The 15,758-nt window shown below is 40.9% G+C and overlaps 1 long non-coding RNA gene across 1 annotated transcript in view; it reads left to right on the plus strand.

Annotated features, from left to right (window-relative positions):
* LOC117282705 overlaps positions 1–8,652 on the plus strand; it is a 156,619-nt gene extending 147,967 nt beyond the window's left edge. Inside the window, exon 3 of the long non-coding RNA XR_004513546.1 lies at positions 8,601–8,652. This is a non-coding gene — a long non-coding RNA (uncharacterized LOC117282705). The remainder of the gene's footprint in view (positions 1–8,600) is intronic.
* Positions 8,653–15,758: the final 7,106 nt, after the last annotated feature.

Here is a 15,758-nt window from a genome sequence, read left to right on the forward strand (position 1 = left end):
AGAAAACCTGCCCCAGCGCCACTTTATCCACCCCAAATACCATTTGACCAGACCCGGGATCGAACCCGGGCCGGCTCGGTGGGAAGCCAGCGNGCTTTCTTCAAATATAGTTTCCTATTCGTAGTATAATTTTCGTACGGATTAATTCCCTTGAATGCCTGACTGACTACAATGAGACGTGTCTGTAATTTGTTCGAAAGAATGTCAAAATTTTCAACAATCCATGTGTGTGTTTGGCAATATTTGAATACGAACAGAATGTTAGCATTACTATACAGACAAGTGAGCTCTCTTTCAGAATCATGTGTATGTAGCAGATTTAATTAATAAAATGATATTACCTAATTCTTGATCTACTGATATGTTGTAAGCTACCAATCCGTGAAATTAATTTATCTGTCCATGCCTATACTCGCATATGCAAAATGATATTGACAGATTCTGTACGATGTATTATTTATGAATTCTGCAAATTAGTGGTAAATTTCTTCGTATTCTTAGATATTTGCTATATATGAAAGTGAAAGATCAAGGTAAATTTCTGGTTTATTTTCTCATTTGTGTGGTCTTTTCCAGTTTTCTTTAAAGTAGCTTAGTACCATATTAAGAAAAAAAAATTGTCAGCTCTTTATTTAATTACCTTCTAAATAGACGTTTCGTACCAGAACTGAAATACGAGTTCCAAATTGTTAGAAAACAAATTCTCGTTATTCAAGAATGCAAACTAGTCTCTAACTTCATGGAGCAGAGTTGTTTTGTGAAGCTAATAGTTGCTCATGCAGCCATGTGATCTGAAGCTTAAGTTAAAACAGAGGTTTTATTATCTTGCTCCCAAGGGTCCACCATTAAATTCCTGAGCCAGATGAATCACGTCCACATTCTCGAAACCTATTTCATCAAGACCCATTTTGACAGACTCTGTGTTTATAATAGACCCCTTCGACTAAAACTTTTGTACATGCTTATCACTTCCCCATGTATCATATATGTTACACCTATCTCCTCTTTGATAATACTGCGCTAATGTCAAATGGATGTCATATAATCAGGTTGGGCATGTCTAAGTTGTGACTGCAGGAGCCAGCCTCCATGTATGAAGGGTAGCTACGAATATACGTGTATCGCGTAAGCGGACACGAATAGCTAACAAGGTGATGGTCCAAATTCAGGTTTTTATGAGACAGTAGCTCCACACCGTAACACACTGGAATGGTATGATATATTCAAACATGACGAAAATTAAAAAAAAAAAAACGCAAATGTGCTCATTAGCAATATTTCCGATTGAGCAATCCTGGCTGGTTATTTGGACTAGAATTGTGAGATATATATAGCTAACTCTGCCCTGCGTGAAACCGCTTTGGTCTTAAAATGTGGTGCGGTAAAGAGAGAGGCAGTGGCCGAAGTCTCATCTGAGACATTCCATTTCCAATACGTTCTGGCAAATTTAATGTCTGTTGATTATCAAGAAATAGCTTTGTCACTTGTCACAGTGTCGTCAATCTAAACATTTAACAGATGGTTTTAGAGAATACGGGAGTTTTGAATCCTGTGAATAGCTTTAACGCGTGTAAACGTAAGGTAAAGCTAACCCTGTAACAGGCCATTGAGGCCCATAGGATTGTGAGACGTTGAGGCTCCCACATTATTTAGACAATCGGCCCACAGATGGCGGTAAAGTTGTCAGCTCTATGTGTCAGCCGCCCTTTAGCCACAGGAAGATTCCTGGTACTCATTTCTGTTAGAGGCTGAGTCCACCCCCGTGCCATAGTGCGGCTGGAAGGATTAGGCGAATTGAAGAAATCCAGTGACCTCATCGGGACTCTAACCCGCTACCTTCCGACATGCAGCATAACTCCTCCTATGCTACCGCGTGCCCCCGCTTTAACGCGTGTAGTGTCATGAAATGGTAAAGGGAGCAGGTTAATATAGAATTGCAACCTGTGTTGAGGAAGAACAAAATTCTAAGCTCAGTAGAAGCAATGGGTTTCGACTGATCATTCATTTTGCTTATCTCTTTATGAGGGTTGCTCCATCATTCGCTACCAGCTGGATAACCGTTCATTTCATTTGTCGTCAAACGATCTCTTTCGTTGATTGTTTCTAATTTGGCCGTTATTCAGCTTATTTCATCATCCCCCAACCCTTCACCCTTTTGAACGTCTCTCTGCTTTGTGGTTTATGGAACCTGATACTCATTAAGCTTAGGGATTATAACATCTGTTAAGGGCTCCAGATATTCAACCCCATCTCTTATGTAATCTGTTATTTTCTTAATTAAATTTTCCTAATTCTTGTCAAACATTTTCATTACTAATGGTCACCCAGAAGGTGATACGTCACTATTGCACTCACGTTTACAACGTATTGAATGAAAATTCAATTTCAAAATTAATCGACCTACAGGTTTCATCCTCCATACGTTTCCACGTAAACCCACTCCTTTTGGTGACTTTACGCCATCGAGAATCAGGGACGTGTACCAATTGTCGGTAACAGACCTTCACTGCCTCTCGACGCCATTTTTAGTCTCATCATCTTCGTTAATCCCGGCGATCAGCACAGTTGACAGTATCATATCCGCAGACAGCTTTCAGCCTGTCATGAATGTTTTACATTGTCTGAAACTCGTGAAAAGGAATCACACCACAGCGTTTTGCTCATAATGCATTTTAATGTTAGTTGACATTTGAGTCGCTTATCCCAGGGGCGCTGTCTCTTGGAATTATTTGCAATCTCTTTATCAGCTGCGGAACGAAGGAATCGTTATTGTCTTGAGGACCTTGTTTGAAGAATAAGGGGAGAAACTTATGTGGGACCTTAGCATCTAGCATAATTTTGTCTACTTTGCTGCTGAAACAGCATCGTTACATGGCCAACCAAGAGCAGCAAGCTTCGGACTTTATATGCGAGCACATTGCTTAAGACGTAAAGGTTACCTTGAAGTTTCACCTGCATTTAAGTACCACGCCATGAAGACGTACAGAAGACGTAAAAATAATGTGCCACGTTTAAAAGGGGAGGCGAGCGATCAGCATATGTTATTTTTTCCTTGGCACTACAGCCCCAGTGGGCCTAGGCCCACCTCCATGAACTTCTCCGTTCACTTCGGTTTTTCTAGATCTTACACATTCCGTAGGATTCCTTGGGCGGGTGATCAGCTCGTCTCAAGGCCTCTACCTGTACACAAACACATAAAAACGCACACACACAAACTAAACATCCATGCCCTGAGTGGGATTCGAACCCACGATCCCGGTTTCCAAGCGAGCGAAGACAGTACATGCCTTAGACCGCTCGGCTACCGCGACCGGCGCGATCAGAATACATATATATACTCTTGCCGATTTATTTACCAGGAAAGTACCTGCTACACGCATAAGTTACGAGCACCAGGCCTTTATAAACTTTCCAGTCAAAGGAGCTACGGTAACTAACAGGAGACTGAACCCGTGAATCGTTAGATGCAGTAACAGATGGGCTGCAGAGAACTGCAAATAGAAAATACCAGTCTCTGCCAAGAATCGAATGGCGGTCCTGTTATTTTACAGTCTGAGCTTAAAAATGATAACTTGCGAGTGGTTTTGCGTGGCAACGAAACTGTATTGTTCAATTTTTTGTGGGAAGGGAGCGTCTTCCGTTGGCGGCCAAGTGAAATCTGATCGGTCTTGTTGTAGAGGAAACAGCAAACAAGTCGGTGTACTTCAAAGAGTCTAGTTAAGAGCAAATTAAGCTCTCCGCCCGGCAGGTGGCAGCACAGTCTTTGCACACATTACACGTAATGGAGGTTAAAATGCTTTCTTCTTGTACCATTGGACGGATGGATCAGCCTTCTTTTTATTTTACTTTCTCTCTGGGTTCATCTTCCTGTATGTAGTAGTGTACCACAGTGCCCGGTCCAACCCTTAAAACATCCACTCCACAACAAACAAGTACCAGAAATTTCCCATGGATCTTACCTAACCGCTTCACATGTGCTTCTTTAAAAACCAAGGTGAAAAGAAATGTAAAAAAAACAGTGTTTGTGAAGAGGTTGTGGGCAGACACCGGCCGCCACAAACCTCTGCTCGGTCCACTGGATTTCTTTTGAAACTGAAAGTGTCTGGTGGGCTGTCACTGTCGCAGTGAAGTGGGCTGCCACTGATTCTTTTCTGCAAAGATTTGGTAGACAAACGCCGTAAATAGATCACGGATAGCGACGCATATAGAGAGAGGCTCAAACTCTCCTTCCTAAATGCCTAACCACTTTGCGGGCGTGGTGGTTCGCGTATTATGGGTATAGATAAATATTAACTTTGCCACTGCGCCTAAGCACCAGGATATGGGAAAGCGCTGAGGGCCTGATGTGGATCCATCCTGAACCTGGACACTGGAACGAAGTGATTCCCCCATGGAAATAGCTGGGGTACCGAGGCTCCGTGCAAGTCAGTCGTAATTGTAAAAAGAGTAAGTCTATATCTCCTGTGATTTGCAGTCAGGTGGTTCGACCCGTAGCCCGTGGAGCTCTTCAGCTGCCTCTCTTCCCATTCTAGGCAATGTCAGTTTTATTTAGGGTTGTCATAGTTTTCTTCAGTTTTAACGACAGTACTAGGTTAATATCTTAAAACAGGCTTCTATCCACGTTTTTCTGAAATAGTCATAACTATAATTTATCCGTTAGAGCTGTATAACATTTTCTGTTGACACAGAGTCATGGAACAATATGGATAGCGGAAGAAAAGTCTGGGATGGTAAAAAACTACTTTCTGTGGAGGAATATATACAGGGGTTGAACAAAATAATGGAAAATCTATAGATACTGTACATATTTCTTTATTTACATGGCGTTGGATCACCTTATGCCTTCAACACAGCCAGAATTTGTCTTGGAATGGATTCGTGCAAGTTTTGAACAGTCTTTAGGGGAAATTCATACCACTCTTCTTGAAGAATATCAAGTTGTTTAGTGATGTTGAAGGTGGGAGGGGTACGCGGTACCGTAGTTGATCGAGGCACTATGCTACAAGGCGGAATGTCGCGGGTTCGAGTGTCGATGAAGGGGATTTATTTTTCAATTTATCCAATCTTTCCAGCTTACTATGGCCCTGGGTTCGACTCAGCCTTTAAACAGAAATGAGTACCTGGACTCTTCCTGGGAGTTAAAGGGCGGCCGGCTCGTACGGCTGACAACCTTATCGCCATCTGCGAGCCGATTGTCTAGAAAATGTGGAAGCCTCAACGTTTCACAAATCTATTGGCCTTCACGGTCTGTTACAGGGATAGATTACCTTTTATATAATGGCTTATTATTTACCCCTAAGAAATTAGAAAATTAGGTATAAAAGTCAGTCTAAACAACTGACTAACCTCTCTGCTTGTGATGATGTCTCACTGATATTTTGAGATGACCCCGAATTCCAAGGTAAGTGTTTTCCAGTCATTCTGTGTTCCAGACACAATCCCAAATTTATTTAGCTGGAATGTTGGTTCATGCTACTAAAGGAACAGAAACAGCAATGTTCGCATTATAGAACATTCCTCTCTGCCATGCCAACCGCTGCAATTTCTTGCTGCAATTAAGTCCCTGGCTTCATTTAATTACATATTATTAAAGGTTGGTTGGTGCCAATATAGGATTAAATGGTATGGAAGAGTGGTAACTTCTTATTGAATATTGTTGTGTGCCAGTCCAATTCTTAAAGGTCAAATGCTAAGCAACAATATTTTAGACCACTGTCCTTGTTTAAAATAAAGTAAGTAGGTTTATGCGATCTCCATGCTGTCTGCGTGTCTGTAAATAACGCCCCTTCCCCATTAACTTTTGAGTGCCTGAATCAGTCTCTATGAAACTTGGTATGTATATCATGGCACCTGAGCATATTTTAACAGTGTAAAGGAGGTAAAGTTGTCCCTGTACTTAATTAATTGAGCACTACGCCATGAAGGCGTATGGGGGAGTTGGTGTATAGACCCACGTTTTGACCTGGGCACTAGTTGGAGGTTGTGTACTTCATAAATCCCTTCTATAAGCCTGTGTGTCTGTATGTGTATCCCTCATAGTGTAGTTAGTCAAAAGCTTGGTAAAATGTATCCCTTATTTCATTGTTAAGCAACGGCTGCGTACACACGTAACCACGGCAAAAATTACGCTCAACAATAGAAGAATTTATGTATGCGTGTGTCTGTGGGTCTGCTTGCGTGTCCCTACCGCTGTTAGGTAAGAGCTTGGTAAAGACGTTCCCGCGGCAACCAAAAATGTTTGGATTAGACGTTTTCTATGCGATCTATGTGGTATCAAAAGAAAGTAGGCTATTAGTTCTTCCTAGAATTTCTTGTTTATTATTGTACATTGCTCAGTGCCATTTGAGTACTTCTAGCATTTTATTGTAATTAAGTCACTAATTTTACTTATAATTTACGAAACGTCGGTTCATAGTGATGTAGCATTAAATGATCAGAAGTAGCTGTATTAATGAACATTACCCTATGCCATATCATCTATCGCAATATTTTGTTATAATTAAGCTCCTGAGTTTATTTATATTTTATGAAATGAACGTTTTGAAATCACGTGACGGCTACAGAGGCAGTTCTCCCCCACATGTCAGGGTTGAAGTCGCTTCGCTGCAAGTGACAACAAACTGTCTGTTTTGTTTTGTTTTTAATTTTATTTCACGCCTGTTTTCTCCAGACATGATGTTGGTCCCGTTGTTGTCGGGAACAATTGCCGACCGCACTGCGTCATGTTTCGATTTGTATCAGAGAAAGGGACGGGGGGAAATATGACGTTTTCGATTAAATATTGTTCTATGTTGTCAGTGAAGGGTGGGTGAAGGGGGTGGTTTTATTTTGGAAATATAAAATATGCCTTGGAGCGTGGCATTTGGTTGTGGCTTTCCGAATCTGTGCAGTGCTGCCAATTGCACTGGAGACTGGGGAATATTCTCTCTTGTATTTCAGTCATTATCACAGAGGCCTAATACAAATTGTAAAAATATTAATTACATCTCTTATATTTAACTGTAAACTGCGTGTCTGTTCATATATGGTAATTTTACTTAACATTCATTGCCTTAAATGAGGGGAGATCGTGAAGGGCACAGCCATCTATACCGAGGGTTCAGAATGCAGAGAAGAAAAGTTGGCTAGGGCTGGAGACTACTAGAATACACAGTATTCGTTGAAAGAGGGGGCTGAAATCGCGGGAGCAGAAAGGGCAAATAGACGAACTTGTTTTCCAGACCAATTAGCCTGACTGGAGATGAACTAAACGAGTTAGGCCAATTGCCCCTGGCCACCGCTCGTCAGTTGGTCACTGTCGTGGGTGAGGGGCCTTCGCCAAGTTTCTGCAGGTAATGCTGCGTATATTCCAGCATAACCATCGTGTTCCCCGCTGGGGCTGCTAATGCGTCTTTCTCTTCGGATCATGCACACATTCAAATAGACTGCTCAAGTCCAGGAAGATGAAATGGGCAGTGCATGTAACACGTATGGGGGAGAAGAGGAATGCATACAAGGTCTTAGTGAGAAGAACACCAAGAGGAAGGCCTAGATGTATGTATGATGATAATATTAAAATGGATATTAGAGAAATAGAATTGGGTCCTATGGACTGGATTCATTTGTCTCAGGATAGGGATCGGTGGAAGGCAATGAGCCTTCGGACTTCAGAAAATTTTGAGAAATTCTTGGGAAGATGAGCGACTGGCGACTTCTGACGAAGGATTCAGATCCATGGAGTTAATTAGGCACTATATTGAGCTGTTTTAATGAAACATTGAACTGAATCCAGAGCAGTGCCTTTCTTCAGTAAGCAGTAGTTGCTCAGAGAGACAATCCCTGTCTCTTACTGCCCGCTGGGAGACACTGTCCGAAGCCGGATGAAGGCACTGTACACCTTCACACACTATTTCCTTATACCCAATTTTATTAATGCTTTCTTATTTACGCCAAATTCTCAGAAGTTTTATATACTGCAGTGTGTTGACCCGTTACTTGGCAGCGATCGCGTAACAAACATGTTCCCACGGCAACGATTTCACGCGCAATAATAGAGGAACTGTTGAAAATTGTGTTTTCTACGCAGTCCGCGCCAAGGAGTTCTATAGCAAGGACACAACCCAAGCATTAGTCAGTTGTAAGTCAGTCTGTGAAGCGAAGACTAGGATGTTTGTTTCAGATGGCCGACAGCCTGGGAATTGTTCATTTGGATCAACAGTTCAGTTGATGGATATTCACCGGACAGTAACGACTTGAGCATAGAAGCTGGAGAATTTCCATTGTTAAGATTCGCTGTCGGGAAACGACTAGTAAAAGAAGACTGAGAAGGCCTAGCGTGTGTTGTAGTAACTTGTAAAGTGTGGTAGTGTTATAGTTAATTGTTGTTACGGTTTGTAAGTGGTCAATAAATCCAGTCATCGATCCAAACCCCGTCTATAGTCGTTCATACACGTGTCGATACCTTCCAGACTCTGTTACCAAACTTTCATATTTCTTTCCCATTTCTTTCATCCTTGCTACTTGCCATTCTCCTCGATTTGATCACTTTAATAATATCATGTGAAGCATACAGTTTATGAAGTTTCTTATAATTAATTCTCATGTTATTTCTCCTCTTTTAGGGACAAATAAGAAGAAACATGGCCTCTAACATGTCGTCTGCAAAGTAAAAGGTAAGCCATTATCTAAGCGCTACAACTTGAAAGCGTATTTGGGCAGGACATAATGTTACACGAATATTAAACTCGCCACTAAAAGGAAATACTCTGTCTATCTTTACTCCCTGGCAAAGGTTCTCTTGCCCCCCAGTGGAGAACAGTTATTTTAGTGGAAACGAAGGAATAAGTTCCAACAAAGCTGAGAGTTGGAATCACTAACCTAGATTTTAACCTGTCATTTTAGTTGCTGAGATAGTACACCTAATATTTAATATACGGCATATAAAGCTACGGGACACGCGGTAGCGTAGTTGGTTGAGGCAATATGTTACAAGCTGGAAAGTCAGGAGCTCGATTAATAGTGAGGTCACTGGATTTTTCAATTGACCCAATCCTTCCACCCGCACTGGGTTTGACTCAGCCTCAATCAGAAATAAGTACCAGGAATCTTGCTAGGGGTGAAGGACTGTCGGCTTGTGAGGATAACAGCTCTACCGCCATCTGTGAGCCGACTGTCTAGGAAATGTAGGAGCCTCGACGTCTTACAATCCTATGAGCCTCCACGGGCTACTACAGGGGTAGCTTTACCTTTATATAAAGCTGTAATGCTACTGATGTTTATTCGATTCTTGGGTTGTTACATCGTGTTCTCAGTGTGGAGAAAATATAGATTATGGCCCAGTAGGTAGTCATCCAGAGTCTGTTAATTTTACTATATATGTATATATGTGCACACATATTTATTATATCTTATTTTGCAAACAAATATGAATATTTTTATATTTATATTTGTATATGCTTACATAAAATTAATTTTAACATATTAAACATACTAAAAAGATGTATGGTTTGAGGTTTTCACGGCAGTATCTACCCTGAAGATGGAGGCGATGCGTCCCTCTGAAACTTCGGTTCACCCAAGATCTACACGGTGCCACATCCAATAAAACGGAATTCTTCATATTAAAACAAAGTTTCTGATTAAATTTCAGGCAAGTTTATGCTCTCTCCGTTTCAAAGTTTTCTCCATAGGAAGGAAAGACAATACAAGTGTCAAAATTCGCATTTGGATTGAAACATGTTATGAGACTTCGGTTCATACTCTTACAGTCTTGCTATCCCATACTGTCAACATGAGGACAACAAATCAAATTAAAAACTTAGGAACCTTACTTAACGTACTTACTTACTCATGGAGCTGAGCCCTTCTGGAGGAGCTGCAAATTCTGCAGCTACTCAACAATTTCCCAGCATTTTATGGAACCCGAAGGTTCATTACCGTGTTCACAAGAGCCCTCCACTGGTCCCTATCCTAATGCAGATCAATCCAATCCATACCATCCCATCCTATCTCTCTAAGATCCATTTTAATATTGTCCACCTACCTACGCTTTGGTCCTCCCTGTGGTCTCTTTCCTTCTGGCTTTCCCACTAATATCATATATGCATTTCTCTACTCCACCATTTGTGCTACATGCCCTGCCAACCTCATCCACCTTGACTTGATCATTCTAATTATACTTGGAGAAGAGTACAAGTTATGAAGCCTGTCATTATGCAGTTTTCTCCAACCTCCTGTGATTTCATCTTTCTTTGGTCCAAATATTCTCCTCAACACCCTCTTCTCAAACACCCTCAGTCTATCTTCCTTCCTTAATGTCAGAGACCAAGTTTCACACCCATGAAGAACCAAAGGCAAAATTATAGTTTTGTAGATTCTAATTTTTATGTTTTTGGGCAGCAGACAAGAAGACAAAAGGTTCTGGACTGAATGGTAGCAAGCATTACCCGAGTTCAATCTCCTCTTAATTTCCTCCTGAATCAGGTTTCGATCTGTTATCGTTGTTGCCAAATATCCGAACTGTGCCACATTTTCAAAACATCTGTTTCCTATCTTCATGTCATGATTTTGCCCTGCATTTTGGTGACGAGACAGTAACATATATTTGCATTTCTCTCTGTTTACTTTTAGACCAACCTCTTTACTTGGGTCAATTAAAGTTTGTGTGTTTTTTTTATGGTATCTGCATTATCGCCCAGTAGATTCACATCATCGGCATAGGCCAACAGCTGATGTGTTCCGTTTAATTTCTGTCCCACCTGGTTTCCCTGGACCTTCCTAATTGCATATTCTAAGGCAAAGTTGAAAAGGAGTGGCGATAAAGCATCTCCTTGTTTTAGACCATTCTGGATAGGAAATTTATCAGACAAATGTTTACCTACACGGACTTTACTATGCGTTTCGTTTAAACACATTTTAACCAACCTAACTAGTTTCATGGGTATCCCAAACTCTATTAGAATATAGTACAATACTTTCCTCCTAACTGAATCATTGGCTTTCTTGAAGTCTATGAATAGCTGATGTACCCTCTCATCGTACTCCCATTTTTTCTCCAATATCTGACGAATTCAAAAGATCTGATCTTGAATTGATCTGTTACGTCGAAATCCACACTGATGAGCTTCAATTATTTCATCTGTGTATGGACTTAACCTTGAGAGAAGAATATTGGACAAAATTTTATATGAAGTTTATAGCAGTGATATCCCCCGATAATTACTACAGTCAGTTTTATCACCCTTCATGTGAACTGGTACAATAATAGACTCCTTCCACTGATCAGGCAATTTTTCCTTATGCCAAATAGAAGTAATTAGATTGTGGATCTTAGAACGTAATATTTCGCCTCCTGCTTGAATAAGTTCTGCCGGAATTTGATCACTACCTGGTGATTAGGTACTAACTGCTCAACTGTATGGATTTCTGTCTGCCTAACATCACTGACCCTATGTACATTCAATAACTGAGAGAAGTAGTTCCTCCACCTATTCAAAATGTTGTGGGAATCTGCTAGCAGATCACCATTCTCATCCTTCACTAAGAAGTTACTGCTAGGCTGGTAACCCCTCCTAAAGTCATTTTTTTCATCTATACAGGTCTCTAATTTTTCTTGTTCTTACTGTTCATTACAAGCTCATCAATTTTGTCTCTCAGATATTCCTTCTTTTTGTTCCTGAAATGCCTGCTGTTTTCACGTCTTATATTGTTCAGATTATCCCCATTTAACTCACTTGGATCCTGCTTGGATTCAACCTGCTTTCTTTGATCTAATAATTTTGAGCATCCTTCATCGAATCATGGCTTATGCTTCTTCGGTTCATAATAATGTAGACTCTCTTTGGCAGACATTTTTATATTCTCTCTAATAGTTTCCCAAGCTTTATTAACATCCACCTTAGTTTCCAAGTTTTCCAAAGCCGTGAACCTCTTTGAGATTTCAGCACAATACTGCTCTTTACCCTCTGTCTCATTTAATTTCTTGAAATTGAACCTCTCCATATGAACTCTGTGTGTTGTTTGTTTGTTTGCTCAATGCCAGTCTTTCCCTAACCTTTGCCACCACCAGGTAGTGGACAGTATCATAATCTGCTGCCCTGTATGATCGGACAAGTATACTTGAGTGGCGTCTCCTATCTATCAAAATATGGTCTATTTGATTGTGTATCTTCCCATCAGGAGATGTCCAAGTAAATTTATGGATGTTACGATGTGGGAACATTGTACTTTTGACAGTAAGATTTTTTGATGTGGCATAGTTTACAACTCTAACTCCAATATCATTACTAGTTTCATGCAAACTCTCATTCCCAATTGTTGGTTTGAAAATGTCTTCCCTCCCTACTTTGGCATTGAAATCTCCTTTATATATATATATATTAGCAATCAGAATTAAATACATTCTTTAAGCTAATTTACTAATTTAAACTCCGTACTCGTGTGTTTATTGTATGGTGATGAGGGCTCCTCCAATGAGAGATCCTCTTCAACCATGAAGTAGACCTGCTGGCCAGAATTTCTTCAACCTTCTTCATTGTTGTTGTTCCAGTAGGGGCTGCAGAAATGTATTGCTATGGTGTCCTAGTTTATCACGCTGTCTTATGCTTTTTTCTTGGATAACTTCTTTGATGAATGGTACATTGAGATCGTCATGTACTGTCTGATTTGTCACATACCAAAGTGCATTTGTAATCATGAAATCTCCTAACAAAATTTTCATAGGGTATTTCAGGAATTTATCAAATACATGTCCTAGTTCTTCATAGAATCTATCCTTTATGTCATCAATTTTATCTTCTGTTGGGTCGTGAACATTCATAACAATGATAACACACCAGCGACCTTTTAGTATTATAAATGAATTCTACCGTCTTAACTGCTGATACGATTCTCTTATGTACGAAAAAACCTGTACCTAATTCATGATTTTCATTCCCCTTTCCATAGAAAAATGTATAGTATCCTGCTGGTGAGATGCCACCTCCATCCAATCTGACCTCCTGTACTCCCGCTAAATCTAACTTATATTTTAAGATTTCTTCTGCCACTGCTCTGAGCGAACCTGCCCTATACAAACTTCGAACATTCCAAGTGCGAAATCTCATATCCATTTTCAAAGTTGTTAATGTTTTTTTGTTTTATTTGAGGGGTCTCACTTCAACCCATTGCATTCTGACAACAATAACAGGAGAGGATAAACGAATAATTTTCCGTTTACGTCATTTATTTGACTCTCGCATTAGATAAGAGAGGGGCACGAGGTAGCGTAGTTGGTTGAGACATTATGCTACTGGCCGGAAGGTCGCGGGATGGAATCTCGACGAGGTGGATTTTTTCAATTTACTAATCCTTCCCGCCGAAATATGACCCTGGGGTCGACTCAGCCTATAACAGAAGTGAGTACAAGGAATCTTCCTGGGGTAAAGTGCGGCCGGCGCTTAAGGCTGACAATCTAACAGCCATCTGTGAGCCGATTGTCTAGAAAATGTGGGAGCCTCGACATTTCACAACCCTATGGGCCTCCACGGCCTCTTAAAGGGATACCTTTACTTTTCATTAGATAAGAGAATGCATGACAATTTTCTCATCTATCGTGATTGACTGCCAGTTATGAATCAGTCTGCAGCCCAGTATTGCAGCCACAATGCGTACTTCTATTTCCATCCATATTTTGCTGCGAACTGTACATTGGTATGGTCTTATTTTCGGTAGCATCATGAAAGCCATTGCCACAAGCCACACTGGCGCTGTCTTGTGGACAACTAATGAACCTACCTGGGGTCAGCGGTATAGAAGCTGCACTTAAGCTTTAAAAAGCCTTTTCTATGAAACCTCAATATACTCAACCCCTTTTACTTTGTCCTCTATTTCTTTTTATGAATCATAAAACCGAAAAGAGGATTTGTCCATTATTAAAGCAGCTCTGTCTACTGTCACAGCTACTTGTGTGATTAGTAGAGATTTTCTTGTATTTCCCCTTGTGTTGTTGCGGGCTACTTGCCGCTAGGGGTGTATCAGAGATGATTTGTAATGAACCCTGATCCGGTTAAAGCTACCCTTGTTCATCATACTCTCTGGGATATGTATTGGGTTTGTGTAACAACGCGTTAAGTTTCGTCCTGTCATCTTTTACGGCTTCGAAATACGTCTGTAAAAGTCAACCGAGCACTAAGACGTGAAACGAATTGCTTGACTGCTTCCACCGATCAGAGCCCTCCTTCTGAGAAGCTGTAGTCTGATCAGTGTCTGATCAAGAACCCCAAATTTCTTTTTACCTCGAAAAGGGTCAATGGATCGGTTACTTGACGAATCTGTATTAACTGCAGTGGTTATTTAACATCGATTTATATCAGAGGATAAGAGCATTAAGCGACCATTAGAGCAGTGTTACTCAAGTTCTGTCACACCGCGACCTGTAAATCCTTTTTTCCATAAGACGAGAGACCGGTACGGGGCCTAGGCCCGCCGGTTGAAAAACACTGCATTGGAAGACTGAAGAGGAGACGGTCATGGCTTATGTTAAGGCATTCTCTTGGCATTCTTCTCGAAGGAATGAGTAAATGAAAGTTTGTATCTATACCGAGATTCGAAGCGGTTACCTCCCAAATACAAGTGAGAATTTTACCACTAAAGTCAACTTGTTTGTTATTATCACACTAACAAATAGAAATAACACCTCATTATTATATTATTGAATAAAGAGAAATAACATTTCTTTACGTGTTGTTTAGACGGTTGAATGTAGTTGTAATTAATGGTTCCGAAACGTCAACTTATTGGCCACGCGTTACAGCTGTCGTGTATACTATACATCGTTGCACTTATCGACCGAACTATCGCCGCCGGCCTAATGCTCCGTACCCCCTTTCCCATATCGGCACAGGCTATCCAGCAAAGCTGTCAGGCGGGTTCCATCTTATTTATTTAAACAAAAGACTCCTTCGTTCAGTCGGCCCACTGTAGAAAGAATCGCTGTATAGCTCATTCAGAAAACATTGCTGTAAAGCAAACACAATACGTGAGTTTAAGTATAAACACAAAATTCTTCCACTGGAATACTACAACTCTCCACCAAATGATGCTGGCACTTCATAACATGCAAGGAACAGACGTTAGTCTGACTTGCATGGGCCGTGTCATAGCTCAGGCTGTTAATCGCCGGCTTCCAACTGCTGCGGCTCAGGTTCGAGCCCGGGACATGTCATGTGGGATTTGTTGTGGACAAAGTGGCACTGGGGCAGGTTTTCTTCTAGTATTTTGGTTTCCTCTGCCAATTCTCATTCCACCGACTGCTCCACACTCATCGTCTAACATCCGGGGCTGGTACAATAGGCCAGTTAGTGAGAAACGTACCAAGTGTACTCAGTCTCACCCCACCCCAAGAAACTAAAAAACTAACTAAATAGTCTGGCTTGTAACTCCATGGAGCAAATACTTACTTAATGAAGTAGTAAACTGCTCAGCTAGGCAAGAAATTCCCCGCCTTTTGTGGAACAAGAAAATTCATTGCCATGTTCATAAGAGCCCGCTACTAGTCCCTAGCCTGAGATATGACTCAAGTCCACGCTCCCATATCCCATTCCTCTAAGGTCAGTTATAAAATTATCCTTCCATGCACACCTGAAGGTAACGGTAACCCTGTGCTTAATTAATTAAGCGCCACATTATGAAGACGTATGGGGAGAGAAAGTATATCTCCAACTTTCATATCGGCACTAGATGAAGGTGAGTGATTAGCTTCACGCTCTGACCGCTTCATACCCGATACATATTGCATAGGA

Source organism: Cryptotermes secundus, unplaced genomic scaffold (genome assembly GCF_002891405.2).
Source record: "Cryptotermes secundus unplaced genomic scaffold, Csec_1.0 scaffold584, whole genome shotgun sequence".
Taxonomy (NCBI): Eukaryota; Metazoa; Arthropoda; class Insecta; order Blattodea; family Kalotermitidae; genus Cryptotermes; species Cryptotermes secundus.